Here is a 16,114-nt window from a genome sequence, read left to right as displayed (position 1 = left end):
CCTTGTGATGCCGACAGTAAGCAAACGAATGATTCCTTCGAGACTGAGTGGGGATTGATGATGATTGACCGGGGGTCTCTGGAGGGAAAGACTGTGAAGACTGGGAGAATTGCACTTGCACACCGGTATTTTAGTTGCTGATGATAAGCGAGCTGTAAACAGGTTAATATTTCAGGGGAAATATATAAAGGTTTTTGAAATTGCCACATAAGCTGGGTGTTTTCCATGACAGTAGACACCATAGCAAACCTCCACTGTCCAGAGTGGCTTTGAAACACACGCACTCGAACACACATACTCGATGTTCCTCTGGCTGAGTCCCTTGGCGGGCAACAACGTCACAAGCCAGCGCTGATGCTGGCCGAGGCAGAGGCCTGAAACTTCCCGCCCTGAGATAGGCGCGTGGCAGCTCATTAAAACAAAACAAACAAAAAGGTGCTCTGCATGACTAACAGTCAACCAAAGGAGTGGGGCTGGTGAATGAGTATTTCTTTTTTTTTTTTTTTTTAAGATTCCATCTATTTATTTGACAGAGAGATCACAAGCAGGCAGAGAGGCAGGCAGAGAGAGAGAGAGGAGGAAGCAGGCTCCCCGCTGAGCAGAGAGCCCGATGCGGGGCTCAATCCCAGGACCCTGGGATCATGACTTGAGCCGAAGGCAGAGGCCTTAACCCACTGAGCCCCCCAGGTGCCCTACAGCTGAGTATTTCTAAGAGCAGAAGGTGCCCCGTTGTTGGAGGCTGAGGCCCCAGTGACATGGGGTGACTTCTGTTCCAGGAGCAGAGTGAGGTGAGGCTCAGCACAAGAAGGCTGCTCATTGAGAAAAAAATAAATAACAATAATAAAGGATGCAGTGAAAATGTTTCACCGATGACCTATCTTACAGGCTCTGTGTTAATGCACCTTCAAAAGTTTCATTCCAAGGAAGATGCTTTTCTAATACATGGTGCTTGTCGTGCAGAGGATGGGGGCAGACAGGGGCTGCGGAGGGAAAGAGCCATAAAGGAGGGCAATCAGGCATGAGCTTTTCTGTGGCAAAAAGAAGAAACATAGAAAGACAGGTAGACGGAGAGAAACTTCTAGAAGGGGAAGTAATAGCTGCTGGAAGCAGGTGACCACGCTCCAAGACCAAGGGCTTTCCTGCCTCCCTTTGGTCTTCCAGTGTCTCTGGTCACGCCAGGCAGGTAAGAAAGGACAGGGCAGTCGGTCTTTGCTTGGAAGGTCATGCCAAGCACCAAGGAGAGCTGGAGGCCTGAGTGCGAGTCACAGAAACAGCCTTCAGCACTAGAAGCACTAATAGGAACACAGTCCAGGGACTCTCGTGCGAATGAGTGAGTTCCTACTGTCTTCTTTCAAGATTGAAATGCCGGAGAGAGAGCACCTGCGCAGCCTTGCATGGGTCAGGTTCCCACCTGCTCCCCAGGACTCCTGCATCTGCGATCCCAGTTTGACTAGGAAAAACTGAAGCCATGCTGGCCTAAGATGGGGTCATTAATGCCGACAGGTGTCCCGTACACCTGCAGAAGTCCCAGTCGGGTGGGCCAGCTCTGGGAAAGTGAAAGTCCCAAAGTATTTATCCATCTGCGGGGTTAGAAGTGAAGAGTAGAGGGAGAAAGGACCAATTCCCTTCGCAGGCACGGGAAAGCAGGTGCCGTGCTTTCTGGGCGACACGGTCTTCTGTCCTTACGAGAAGCCAGCGAGCAGAGTACTCACATTTACCCCTTTTACAGAGGAGGAAAGCCAGCTTCAGCGCAGTCAAGGGATTTCCCTAAGACCACACAGGAGGAGAGAAAGGAGAAGGGTGGAAGCCAGAGAAACAGCTCTCCTGCCCGGGTCCTGGATGCAGAAGTCCAAGAGCAAATGCACAAACCGAGGTGTGGGTTCTCCAACACAGCCTCCTGGTCTACCCCTCAGGCTGCCCAGAACTTGTTTCTGGGTAAGACTTCTTCTCAAAGAACAGAAGCGCTTCTGCCGCTAAATGCACAACAAACAAAATGTTTTTTCAAACCTCCAGGGTAGGTGAATAGACCAGAGATTTCCAGATTCTAGCCCATGAAGACATGGGAGACATCGCCGAAGGAGTCGACAGTGTATGACTGAAAGGTACGGGTAGAAGCACTTCTCGGACAGTAAAGACATGAACAGAAAATGGTTCCAGTGAGCATTTAATGCCATTGCAGCAGAAGAAAAAAAAAATTCTATGATTGGTTAAACTTCCATGTTAATTCCTTCCGGTTTGGTCACTGCTACAGTAAAGTCATCGGGCTTAGTCAGCTTCCGGTCCTGGGCATGTGAAACATTTGTATCATTTAAAGTTGAAACTTGTCAAGACAGTCAAAATTAGAGCTTATTTTAATAAAAAGCCTGAAAATTATTACATGTCATCTTGATGCTTTATACTATATATTTAATGTTTTAGTTCTTATATCAATTATTGGTATGAAATGCTATTTTATTTGGCACTTTTCTTCAACTCAATGCACCCAAACTATATTCTTTAGTCCTCGTATTAATTGGAAATATCTGATTCTATGTGCAAGAGCTGTGCTCTCTTAACAGTGACAGTATTCAATTTAAAAGTCTCTACTATAGGATTGCACAGGCTGTAATTTGTGCCCCAAAGCTTTTGTTAATATTTCTACAAACCGTGATTCTTTTATGTGGGTTCCATTGTGCCACAGATCTCTAAAACCTGAAGTGCGTGTCCTCGTCTCCCTCCCTTTGCTAAACAATTCTGCTTTCAGAGTTACTGTTTCTCACTTTGGGTGACACAGAGTGGTCCACGCACAGCCTCAGGGGGAAGGGAGATGGAGAACCACAGATCTGTGACCCTTGCATTTTCCTTCTGGACTCTCCGTGACCATTGGAGGACACATGAATGAGGACCAGGGACTCCGGCCCAAGGAAACCATCCCCATGGCTACACTCCCGGGGCCTCAGTCATTTCCACTGTAAAAATGGGGATAATGAGTCTCAACTACATGGTTAAGAAAAATGTTAGTGCACGTCGGCAGGATTCTTCACAGGGGACAAGGCAATGTGTCCTGCTCGTTCTTTTTTGAAGGATCTGGTAATCCTCGGAGGGGGAGAGGAGAGGTAGCTAAGAACATGGGTTCCCCTCCGCCTCCACTGTTAACAGCATCGGACTTCGGGCGAGTTGCATAGCTGTTCTTCACCTCCCCTTCTGCATCTCTGAAAGGATGATAATGACGAACACATTTTGTTAGAGGGAGTCGGCAGTTCTGAAACTGACACCCCCCTCTCTGGGCCGCCATGCCCCCAAGTGTAGCAGAACTGCCATACTCCTCCAGTACCAACAACTTGGAGTGCTTGTGCCTCTTTGGGCCGAGGAAGTCTCTTTTAGATGCAGATACGATTATGCTTGATGAAGATAATTGAGATGGAGCACGAGAGATGGAACATTTGTTTCTTAAACTTGTTTATAACCAAGTGAGAGTGTTTTGCTACCTCTGATCTAAGGAATTTATGGGGGAGGGGGAAAAAGACAAATTCTGAAAATTTTCACTATGGAAGTATCTGGTGGTCAACCAGATGGAATGCATTATAGACACCACTCCTATAGAACAAATAACAAAAAAATTTGATAACTATTAGTAATGAAACATAAATGTAATTTTATAATTTGGCCAGCTGGCTTTTACAGGCTTCTGTCATTATCTTGAGAAGTAGAACATTTTTCAAATCTGAAGCTGAAAAACACAGGCTGAAATTAAATTACATGTACAATCTGGGCATCATGACTTCCAGGGACTGGTGAGGACAGGGAAGCGGTCAGAAAATCTGGTTTTGCTTCTGCTTCTGGTTCCTGACGCATTCCTACTTGGTGAATAATTCCAGGTAAGACACCCAAAGTCTTTAAATTTGTGCCAACCCTAATTACGGGGTCTTCGCGGGGATCAGCAGAGACCATGAAAATGCAAGCATATTGTGAGCTACAAAGAGCTGCACTTCCTCGGGAATTTCTCATTGTCCAGTGACCCTGGCCTTCATGTTTTCTCATGTACTTAAAAGGAACCTTAATACATGACTTCCCATTGTTCCAGATATCGAGTAAGTGCTTTGAATGCATTTTCATTCTTACAATAGCCCTCCTGTTCCCCAACTTACAGGTGAGGAGACAGAGATTCAGAAAGACAAAGTAACTTGTCCAGGCTCCCACTGGTCAGTAAAAGCAGAGCTAAGACCCCAACCCAGACTTAGCTGACTCTAGAACAACTAGAAGCGGTTGGTCTGTGAAGACTCCGTGAGATAGTCAATGGTAGCAGAGGCCTCTTTATCAGAATAAAATATGAGGATTCTTGATGGATTTCCAAGTAGTAAAGAAGGCAAGAGCTATCATTTATCTGTAAATGATCCAACTTTCCAGCACCTTCCCAGCTTGCATGTTCCCGTCATCCTCTCCACTCATACAGAAAGTCACTCTTACTTCCACTTGGACTCAAGTATCGTGGGTGCTACTCTCGCTGGGTATCACAGGGAGATTGTAATTGTAACATTATGGCCTCTTAAGAATGTTCTCCCCAATCCCAGGCCTGGCCTACCATCCTGATTGGGAATCTTCAGATCCTCAGGTGGTCCCCACGTGAGACATCTCCCACAAGCATAGACTTGGCGGAGGGGGACGTAGTTGGTAAGTAGTTGGAGAGAGTCAAGAATAGTCAGACTGAATGAAGAGAATGAAGAGAAGACTGAATGAAGAAGGCCAATGAATGTTGGCCTTGGAAAGCCAAGGGCCAACACAACCAGGCTTCCTCCCTAACAATGTTGTCCCCAGGCTGTCCCCATATCACAGGTCCTAGAGAGGACGAAAATTACACTTCTTTCCAGTCTCTGCTTTCAGGGGGTTTACCCTTAAGTACTAGAGGTAAGACACATACACAATTGCTCTTTAAATAATACAGCAGAGGGGTGCCTGCGTGGCTCAGTGGGTTAAGCCTCTGCCTTTTGCTCAGGTCAGGATCCCAGGGTCCCAGGATGGAGCCCCACATCGGGCTCTCTGCTCAGCAGGGAGCCTGCTTCCTCCTCTCTCTGCCCCTCATCCCCCTCGAGTCTGGTTGTCTCTCTGTGACAACAGAGAGTGGTTGTCCCCACTGTGCTCTCTCTCAAATAAATAAAGAAAATCTTAAATAAACAAGTAAGACAGTAGATTTCCGGGTAAGTAATACACCTCATTCCTACAGAAGTGAGTACGTGGTTTTACAGGTAAACAAAATGAAATCTGCTTTACACACTGATGAACAGCAGCCTCCGGGCACAGGGAGTTGATCTGACATAAATATTTATGCTTGGTTCACCATCCAGGGCAAGGATTTACAGCTGCTCTTACAGATCGGAGCAAGGTGTACGTCCACAACCATGTGCCATTCACACCACAGAAAGCAGGAGGCTGCAGCCAGGGGGAAACCCAGGCTTCATAACTTTCAGTGTTGCTGATTCTTTCTCAGAACGCTAGGAGTCTTTATAGGATCAAGGGGAGAGAAAAGAGAAAAGGAATCCTCTTTCTAGGGGCACCTGGGTGGCTCAGACAGTTCAGTATCCCATGGGATCCCAGCCCCGAGTCCTGCATCAGGCTCCCTGCTCAGTGGAGAGCCTGCTTCTCCTTCCTCTGTCCACCCAACTGGGGCTCTCTCTGCGTCTCACTCTCTAGCAGAGAAGTAAATAAAATATTTTTTCACAAAAAAAATCCCATTTCTAGAATCACAGTGTTTTTCCCCATCAGAATGTTTTTAGAGAATGTTCTAGAATGCCTACTGGTGACTCTCATCGGGCAGATGAGTAAACTGAGGCTGTGGGAGAACCAATGGCTTTTCAGTGTCACACAGCTAAAGGCGAGGACTAGAACATTCTCCCTGAATTCAAGTGGCCTTGAAGCCAGCTTCTGTCAACTGGAAGAGAGAGAGAAGGGAAGAAAAGAAGGAAAAAGGGACACCTGTGTGGCTCAGTGGGTTAACGCTTCTGCCTACAGAATCGAGTCCCGCATCGGGCTCTCTGCTCAGCAGTCAGCCTGCTTCCCCCACCCTATCTCTGCCTGCCTCTCTGCCTACTTGTGATCGGTCAAATAAATAAATAAAATCTTTTTTTTTTAATTTTTTCAATTTATTTATTTTCAGAAAAACAGTATTCATTGTTTTTGCACCACACCCAGTGCTCCATGCAATCCGTGCCCTCTTTAATACCCACCACCTGGCACCCCAACCTCCCACACCCCTGCCACTTCAAACCCCTCAGATTGTTTTTCAGAGTCCATAGTCTCTCATGATTCACCTCCCCTTCCAATTTCCCCCAACTCCCTTCTCCTCTCTAACACCCCTTGTCCTCCATGATATTTGTTATGCTCCAGAAATAAGTGAAACCGTATGATAATTGACTCTCTCTGCTTGACTTATTTCACTCAGCAGAATCTCTTCCAGTCCCTTCCATGTTGTTACAGAAGTTGGGGATTCATCCTTCCTGATGGAGGCATAATATTCCATAGTGTCTATGGACCACATCTTCCTTATCCATTCGTCCGTTGAAGGACATCTTGGTTCTTTCCATAGTTTGGCGACCGTGGCCATTGCTGCTATAAACATTGGGGTACAGTTGGCCCTTCTTTTCACGACATTTGTATCTTTGGGGTAAATACCCAGGAGTGCAATTGCAGGGTCATAGGGAAGCTCTATTTTTAATGTCTTGAGGAATCTCCACACTGTTCTCCAAAGAAAAACCAAAAAAGAAGGAAGGAAGGAAAAAGGAAGAGAGGAAAGACAGAGGGAGGGAGAAGGGAGGGGGGAGACAGAAAGAGAGAGAGTTCCTATGTGGCCTTACCATTCTAATGACCAGCAGCCGCGGGAGAGCCAGCCGGCCAGGAGAGCCCCCAACCTTGAAAGTGCACTTGGAAGTGCGCATGAGCAGAGCAGGCTGCGCAGAGCTCAGCCACTGAGACTCCAGGCTGCTCCTGCCGCTCTCACCCCTCACCTAACCGGGCAGTTACTCCTGAAGCTGGTGAGGACGCGTGCGGTGGGCCAGGAGCCTGGGTTTCCATGTTACGGGGAGGCACTGCACCAGAAAGACTGTCCCCTGCCGCCAAAAAAGGCAGACCAGGTCCCCCCGATCCCACGGAAGACAGAAGCGGAGCCGTGTGTGTCAGTGGTGACTGGCTCAACGTGGCAAGATCTTCCAGGAAAGAGCCACGCTCCGGAAAGACGTGGCTGGTTTATAACCACACATGAAAGGGGACGGAAAGACGTCAGGTACTTGCAACAGGGAGCCGTGAAAAAGCCAAATTCTTCTAGACCCCACCGAGCACAAGACGGGGACTGGAAAAGGCTTTGGGTGGCAAAAACCCAGCGAAAGTTCTCAGAGGACTCAAGTGGCCCCAGGCACCCACCGCACTAAGGACGTGTCCTTCTCAAGGGTGGCTTTCCACAGAAGGGAGGTAGCTGCCTGACCCGGCGTGTGCAGGGGTGGGGGGGGCGAGAGAACCGAGACCGAAATCGAGGGCAGGGGCACTGCTAACACATAGCACTGAATGCAAATAAAGAAATCAGAGGCCTTCCAAGTTTTAAAGGGAATTATAAATTGCTAAAGAAACTCCGTTAAAAAAAAAAAAAGAAAAAGAGAGAGAGAGAGTTCTGACAGTCACCATAATGCTAGTGCTTCGGGGAAAGGGCAGTAGAAGTGATACAGCTCCCAAAGAAGGTGCTGGTCTGCACACTCGCTTCCCGCAAGGTCAAGGAAAAGTTTTCTAGAGGGTGCAGCCACGGACTGCGGATGGCAAAAGGCTCTTAGCAGCCCTTCCCACTCAGGTCCCCCTCCAGGACAGACGTAAGCCCCGAGCCCCAAGGCATACTTTGTAAGCACTGAATGACCTCCCTCCCCGCGAATCCAGAATGTTTGTAGCGACTTACGAACCTTGGGAGGATGGGAAGAGTCACTCAGTCATTTCTGTAAGGCTTTTTTCTCGCAGTTGAGACAGGATTCCGGGGAGTTCCTTCTAGAAAACGGAACCGCTGTCTCATTAAGAAATCTTTCTCCACGGCCAAGGCGGGAGGGAGGCTTCGGGAGTCCACGGCTGAGAGGGACCGGAAGCTGCTGTGTGGACAGTGAGCACGCCCAGCTGCTGTGTGGACAGTGAGCACGCCCGATTGCACCAGCGGGTGTGGACACGAAGTCAACACTTTCTGGCGGATAATTTAAAAGAGCTTTAAAAATGCACATCCCTTCTCTCCGCCCCTCCCGCCCCACTATGAGAGAGCTCCCTACGGCAAGCAAACCCAGCCAGCGCCTCTTGAAATGGAGACGGTCTCTTCAGACCTCTCCCCAGCTGTGGGAACTAAGCATCCTCAAGAGAGCCCAGAATCCAACAACAGTGTGTCCTTCCTCCATGAAGTCTCCTGGCTGCTATGACCTGATTCCCACAAGCTCCAAATTGGTTCTACTTGTGACTTCCCTGCAGGCAAAGCAAGCTTTCTTTGCTTTGGTGACTAATGGAGTACGGGCTGCCCCTTCACGGGATAGTGAGAAGCAGAGTCTTGTCGGCACGCTGCCCGCCCCCGGGCCCATCAAGAGCCTGCGTCGCTACGATAAATCGGCCTCGGTACAGCTGTATGAGCTAGAAGAACACAAAACAGAAACTCGGAGACGGGTGTACCTACAGGACTCCTTCAAACCACTCGTCCGCACTCTGAATGCCAGCTCGTTTGATGCTGTCTCTGCATTAACTCGAAACAAGCCCCGCGTACCCACAGGCGCACCCTCAAGTTCCTCAAATTGTTTATCACTGAGTTCCCCAAGCCAGAGTTCACGTCTAAGTCTCTGGAAGAGCTAGAGATCAGCACCTATGCCCGCACCACCACCCCCGTCTACGGGGCTCGGGGGAATCTTTGCGCAACACCGAGTCCCAGCACTGCCAGTAGCTGATGAGAAAGGGCGTGTGGTGGACATCTGCTCCGGGTCTGATGCGATCGACCTGGCAGCAGAAAAGACCTACAACAACCTAGATGTGTCTGTGACCAAAGCCCTGGTCACATTACATTGAGGGAGTCCTCAAGTGCTGCCCCTATGAGACTCTGGAACCATCATCAACAGACTGGTGGAAGCAGAGGTTCACCGACTTGTCACGGTCGATGAGAATGACGTGGTCAAAGGGATTGTATCTCCGTCTGACATCCTGCAGGCCCTGGTGCTCACAGGAGGGGAGAAGCCCTAAGCTGGGGAAGGGGTCAGGCAGCACCAGGGGATATGCCCCCCTCACTGCCTGCCCCACGTTCTAGGAACCACGGATGAAACCTTAAGAATTGGGACTCTGTTCCCTGCTCGGGAGCTGGGGAGAATGGATTTTTAGCTGTCCGTATCTTAACACATACAGCCTAGCCCATCCTAGCCCCTGCCTTCTTAGCTGGAGCCCCCTTTCTGGGTGAATGATGGGCAGGGTGCCCCTGAGAGCAATTCTGATCTCTAAGACATCCCCAGACCTCACCCAGCCTCTGCCTCTCTCTCTCTCTGTCCTTGACTCCACCCTAAGATAATAGCACAACAAAACTCTCCCTGAAGATATTTTAATCCATCCCGTCTCATGCCCTGTGAAGGCGGCTGAGTCCGTTTAGTGACGTTTCTTCCCATAATGGGAGTTGGGAGGGTTGTGGGGAGGAGGGTCTTTGGGTCCCTGTGCTATGTGCAAATGAAGGGAGATGGGGGTTATGTGGAGGAGGAGGGCAGCGCCATTAGCTGAGGCTATTGCTTTTCGTGGCAAGCCTAATTAAAATGACAGGAACCTCAAAAAAAAATGCACATCCCTTTTAACCCAGCCCTCCCTCTTTCAGAATTGCACCTGCAGAAGATAATTGCAGATTTTTGCAAAGATGGTCCCTGAAATTTTCATCATGGAGCCCATTTCTTACCGTGCAGACTTGGATATGCAAGAAATATCAGTATCACTTTGTAACTTTTAAATCAAAATGAAGCTAACGGCATCTACACCGGTTTGTGCCAGGCAGGTGGGAAATCCATCTTGGCTACTTGGGGGAGATGCGTCTCCCCCAGAGTCTGCAGTCAAAGGAGTCTGGAGTCTTATGCTGATCCCAGTCTTGGCGGAGATGGAAGGTTTCTTTGTCCAAGCTGACAGAGCCTCCTACATGCCCCCTACCTCCCAGCCTTGCTGGGGGTGGGGACACTTACCAAGGCTGAGAGCCCCACGCCCAATGCCAGCCCCAGCCACCATTCCCAGTGCCCAGCCAGACACACATTCTGCCCTCCCATGTATACACCGCAGCTCCTCCCTAGACAAAACCACTTTGCATAATCCCCTCAGTAAAGCGAAATCTATCCAAACAAAAGCATCTTCACGCTAGTACCACAAAGGAGCTCGGGCTTTGGTTTCCCTTTAAAAAGGAGGAAGAGTGAAAACAGAAAACCCAGCCCAGGGAGAAGGGACACAAAGGACCTGCAGTCCTTCGCGCTCTTCTCCTCGGGGAAACAGAAGGACAAGGTGTCCCTGTCCACTGCTCCGCACCTCGAGGACAGCCAAGCTAATGGGAAAGACGGAAGCGCCTGCAGCGCGAGGACATCCCGGCCCCCAGTTTGTCCGCTGTGTGGAATGTGACTCAGGGATGGAAACACGGATACAGAGCTTTAGTTACTGGAAAATGTGATTTTAAAAGACAGGTTTTTGATCTGTCTTTTGTTTTTGTTTTGTTTTTAAAAGGGTATGAAAGTCGAAAACCCAGTGGCAGGAACGTGTCTAAACATCGTCTCACTTCTACAAACCCAGGGTCTGGGCGTCCGTGTGCGGACCCAGAGCCCCCGCACACCGTGCGCCGCGCGCAGAGCTTCGCTGCGTAAAGCCCCGCGCCACGTGGCGTCGGCGTGTCCTCTGTCCTTTCGCGTGCGTGTGTGTCCTGCCGCTTTTGTAACCAGAGGCTGGGTGTGCATGGCTGAGCGTTTGGAAAGACGCAGGGTCCCTCCGCGGCCCCTCTCCCTTCCCCGCCTGGTTAGGCTCCCGCAGCTGCCCTCAGCGCGCCAACCCAGACCTCCCAGGGACGGGCCCGAGTCCCGCGAATCGACCCTGACAACATTCTCCAGGGGCTCGAAAGGCCCGCCTGGCCTTCGGTTGGTCGGTTAGTACCGAGGATGGGGCTGAGTCCGGGCAGAAGGGTGGGCAGGCAGATGGGTCCGCCCGAGGACCTGGGCTGCGGGGGGTGGGGGTGGCTCACTTCTCCCCAGAGACCCAGCGAAGTAGGCGGGAGACCGGGCTGGGATCCGGCCTGAGCCGGAGCCTGGGCTTGTGCTGAGGGTTTTACAGGAGTGTCGTGTGGGACATCTCGTGTCTCTAGGTCCCCAAATTCATGTCACTCTGCCTTAACCTGTGGCTCCTAATGGGGCCTGGATGGAACTTCACGGCCAAGCCAAGGCCTCTGGAGTCCGGTCCTGGGAAATAAAGGTTGGAACGGCCACCAGGGCCTCAGAGGGACTCTGCACCAACGAGCCCCAGGGCCTTCGGGTAAGACAAAGCCTTCCGCACCCACGTCTCCCCCTGACCCGAAGAGGTCCAGGCCGGGCGGCACCATGCCTGGCGGGCTCAGCGGCAGGAGGCCCTGACTGTGCCCAGATCTCCCGGGACCCCTAGGGTCTGTTGCCCCTTCACCGGAGCAGGTTCGGCCCGGTTGCTACCACGTGTGTGCACGATTTTGCACAAGCTTTCATGTTATTTTTTTAATGTTCTACAGCTAAAAAATAATTTGGAAACTGGCACTTGGGTCTTGCATTGCCTTTCTCTTCTGTTTAGTGATTGTTTTTCATCAACGGAGCAGCCGCCGGAGAAACTCAATACAGGCGGGGGTGGGGGGGGTCCCCTGGGCCGGGCAGTGAGGCCACCCAAGACCCTGCTGGGGGGTCAGCCCCATGAGGCGCCACCAACTGTCTCTTTAGGGAGGTTGGCACCTGCTGTTTGGGTGTTAAACATGGATTCCTCAGAAGGGCAGCGAAAAATAAGACTGGAGAGGGAGAGAAGGGGGGGGGGGGGCCAGGAAGGAGCCAGCGGGCCTGGGATCTTTGACAGTGAGAACGCCGGTCTGTATCATGACTTCCGTGGCTCCCTTCCACCCTAAAGAGGTCTTAAAAATTACATTTTACAACTGCACTGATATAAAGACAAATATAATCTAGCTTTGATTATAGTTGCTGCCTCTATTCTAAGTTTGAGTGAAATTAAGACATTTCCAAGAAGCATCACGGGGCCTGGACACTCTGCCTACTCCTGCCGGCTGGGGACGGCCACCCCCAGCCCACCCGCTTCTGCCCTGAATCCACAGCTGGCTCCTTCTGGAACAGGCTCGTTCCTGCTCTGACCCCAAGCTTGGTGCAAATGTCATGAAAGAGGGATGTAGTTTTTAAATATCAGAGGGATGAAAAGTTAGACATGACGTTCCATAGGAATTTTTAGGGTCTCCGTGGAAGACCGTGATCACAGAAACGGTAAATAAATCTGAATTAAAGTCTCCCTGGGCTTTGCCCCTCAATCCCTTCACCATCAGAAAGAGAAAAGTAGCCAAATAAATAAATCATAGTTTGGAAGAAATTAGCAGATCGTTATTGTGTGATTTTGCTCGGTTTCAGCAAAGTGTGGCTGACATTCTTTCTAGGGGAGCAGGCAATTAGTGCACAGCGGAGACCAGAGGCAGAGGCTCATTATAAAAATAAAATAAATGTGTGACCCGGGCACCATGAGGGAAGCAGCCCGGCCGCATATTGTCACAGACGGGGCTTTCTTCAGTGGCTGCGCTCGTTCTGTGTCTAACACGCCAAGTGAGCTAGGGCTCTCGGAAAAGACGCTTCAAGAATGAGGGGTCAACCCTGGAAGATCAAAATTAAGGAGAAACCCGGCGAGAGAAAGGGACAAAGCAAGAGTGGGGAGGGACGGGGCTGCCGGACTGTCACGGTGGCCCCCGGAGCTCGGTCCCCACGTGTGCACTGTGGCGCCAAAGCGGAGCGGGGACAGTCTTCTGAAGGACAACTCTGGTGCTTCTGCCGGGGGGGGGGGGGGGGGGGGGGGGGGGGGGGGGTGGCCAGGGGTGAGGAGCCTCGCCAGGGGGCGGGGCACGGGCGGGCTTTCAGCACCACCCGAGGGCGCCCGCTGAACTTGGACGGGTCACCTCCGCTCCCAGCACCTCTGTTTCCAAACCCGTAACGGCCTGCTTTTCAGGGTCGTCACGGAGATAAGGTGATAGCGCGTGGGGACACCACCTACCGAGGAGACGAACTCACCGGCGGTTTGCCGTGCCTAGTGTCATGAATCTTACTACCTCCCCGGTCGGGCTTTTCAGGCAGCTCCGGGGAGACCATGGTGACCCCGTGTGGCAAGGTTCAGTTCTGGCTCTGAGGGGCTCCCCCTGAAAAGCTGTGTTTTTAAGATTTGGGGGATTCAAAGGAGAATAGGATTGTTGAGGACTCATTAGGTTTAATCATTGTTTTGTCTCTGTCTGTCTCTCTCACACACACACACGAGCAGACACATGCACACATGTGCACACACACAAGCCCACACACGCACAACTACCCCATGCCAGTTCTTTGCTTCAGTCAGGAACACAACCTCCCGTAGCCCCTGTGTGGATGTGGGTATAGCCACCCAGGGCCGACTGTCCCTGTTCTGGAACGCTTACCAGGACCCCGACCTTCCGTGCTGACCCCCATGTCCACCAGCTCTGCGCCTTCCCTCTCTCCTGAGGCCCTTCCAGCCAGTTCTGGGCTCCAGAGTAGTGACTCTGTGCACGCGTGAGTAAGACGAGACCAGAGACCTCACTCAGCAGAGGGCGGGCGTGCAGCCGGGCAGGACAGGGGCGCTCTGAACCATCCTCAGGGCCCTGCAACGGGCCGCCCTGCTAACCAAGTTACTGCTGCCCCCCTACACTTCTAACCCCTGCACCCACCCCGGGAGCTGCAAGGAGATAAGGCAGGGTTTGGTGGGTCTCTCTGCCACTGTCCCTCCGAAACCTGCCTCCTAGGTGCCAACCTCCAGGGGCTCCCACAAGTTGACAGCGAGACGTTTCTTCTTGTCTTAGAAACACACAGCGTATTTCTTGTTTGTAAGTGAGCCACCCTCCTACCTTTCCCTCCATCGCCTGCCTGGGACTCGCCTTGACTCTGCTCTGACACACTCTGTCGTCGTGAGGCTCACATTGAAACCCGTGAGAAAGCCGACCGCACGCTTGCTGTGTAGTTGCTGTGTGCTAGGCAGGTGCGAAGCGTGTTCCAGGCATTGCCTTTCTCATGGCCTTTACCCGTGATGAATACAGGCTCCGAGAGGCCAAGTTACTTGCTGCTGTAAAGGCCCTGGCGTCAGACCCCACCGACCCCAGGTCAGTGTGCTGGGTCAGACTCGGGATGTGGATGAACTCTGAGAACCGGAGTCCTCCAAAGCTTCCGTTCCCATCAACTGTCTCAGGAGGGCTAAGGGACCAGTCCGTCCCTGAGGCTCTCATCTATCAACGTGCTCCCAAGACTTTCTACCAGTCTTTAAAAAGTCTGTGTTTGGCCTCCTTCCAGGGCATGGCTGTGAGAACCCCTCCCTCTGTTCCCCCAATTCCTTTCTATGGAACACGGACCCTGGCTAACCTCAGACCCCTGGCTCCGGGATTGGCCATGGCCTCCATGGTCTTGGCTCAGGTCTCTCCAGCCTTTGGGAGGGAGGCGTTCCCTCTGCTCTGAATGTCAGGGATTGTCCATTGCATCTGGACATGGCTTCCCCACAGCATCTTGGGACAGACGCGAGCTCTCGTGTACAGTCCCCCACTGGCTCCCGTCTGTGGACCACACTTGGAGTCAGAGATCCTGGGCTCCGGGCCCTGGCGCTGCCCCCGAGGCAGGGATCCCAGCCACCCTCTGTCCTTAGTTTCCATCTGTGTGGCCCGGGAGCTCAAGGAAACGACCATTCTGTTCCAGCTGCCACAGAGCCCTGCAGAGCTCCGGGGCTCCGAGGGACTTCCGCCCCCTCCCCACCCTTCTGGATCAGTTTTTACTGCTTCTGATTTCATTTGAAGGAAGGTCTCTACCACGTCGAAGAGTCTGAAGGCCACTGGGCCATCTGGCCACGCACGTCCCTTCCAGCTGTGGCTGCCCATCACTCTGTGTTGACTCCGTCCGATCAGTAATGACTCGCACCAGGTGTGGGGGCCCCGCGGGTGCAGGCCGGCTCATCCTGATTTCCCTCTGGCCCCCCTGCCAGGAGCCCGGCACAACCTTGCAGGGGCCAGCCCCAAGGGACACTCTGGCCAGCGGTCCAGATGATGGAGAATGGCTGGCCAGAGGCTGGCGGCAATTTCATGGTCCTGGTGGCCCCTCCTTCCCCCTTCCCGCTCCAGGCAGCCAGGCCACGCAGCCAAGGCCAACTTCCTCATGGCCTGTGGAGCCCTGGCAAAGCTCGAGAAGCCAGGAGGCTCCCTGCGGTGGCCAGAAATAGCCACTGCAGCCCAGGGACAGAGCGGGCAGCTCACCACTGCAGCCTCACAGGGCCTGACAGCTCTAGGAACGCCTTCACCACAACCAGACTCATTCCCCATGGTCCTCAGCCTGGTTCAGGCTGAAGCCTGGCTGAGGACAGGGGCACCTGCGGGTGACTTCTCTCCGGTGGGCCGGGGGAGGCTCAGAATCCGATTCCACTTGCTCATCTGCTTGGCCTCAGGCAGACCCGTATTCCCGTGAGATGCATTTGAACCTTGGTTCTCTGGCTTTCACTCAGTCTCTCCACGTTCCGCTCCCTCTTCTGTCAAGTGGCGGGCAGGATGCCCACCTCACCGGGCTGCTTGAGGGTCCCGGAGCCACTGCTGGAGGCCGGCTTGATGCCTGCACACGACATTGCCTTCTTATCACACTTGTTAATGAGATGTGCACCCATGACAAAACGCCGTCTCTTGTCACCTGCATGTTTGGGAAGCATCTACCATTGAAAGGTTTATCACAGAATTCGTGGGACCTCATGACCGGGTCCACCTACAATCCCACATCTGTCCCTTATGAGCCGAAGAACCTTGATCAATCTCTAAAAGGAAGGAACTGGGGTAGGTCAAGTGTTCTCAAACTTCAGCAGGCGTCGGCTTTAATGCATGTATTTCTGCGCC

The 16,114-nt window shown here is 52.1% G+C and overlaps 1 pseudogene across 1 annotated transcript; it reads left to right on the top strand.

The window, feature by feature from the left end:
- Positions 1–8,291: 8,291 nt before the first annotated feature.
- Positions 8,292–9,266, top strand: LOC309866488 (5'-AMP-activated protein kinase subunit gamma-1 pseudogene; annotated as a pseudogene). Its single transcript has one exon. The product of its transcript is annotated as a 5'-AMP-activated protein kinase subunit gamma-1 pseudogene (transcript).
- The last annotated feature ends 6,848 nt before the right edge of the window (positions 9,267–16,114 follow it).

This window comes from Mustela nivalis (assembly GCF_964662115.1).
Source record: "Mustela nivalis genome assembly, chromosome: 6".
Lineage (NCBI taxonomy): Eukaryota > Metazoa > Chordata > Mammalia > Carnivora > Mustelidae > Mustela > Mustela nivalis.
This window is presented reverse-complemented; position numbering and strand designations above follow the sequence as displayed.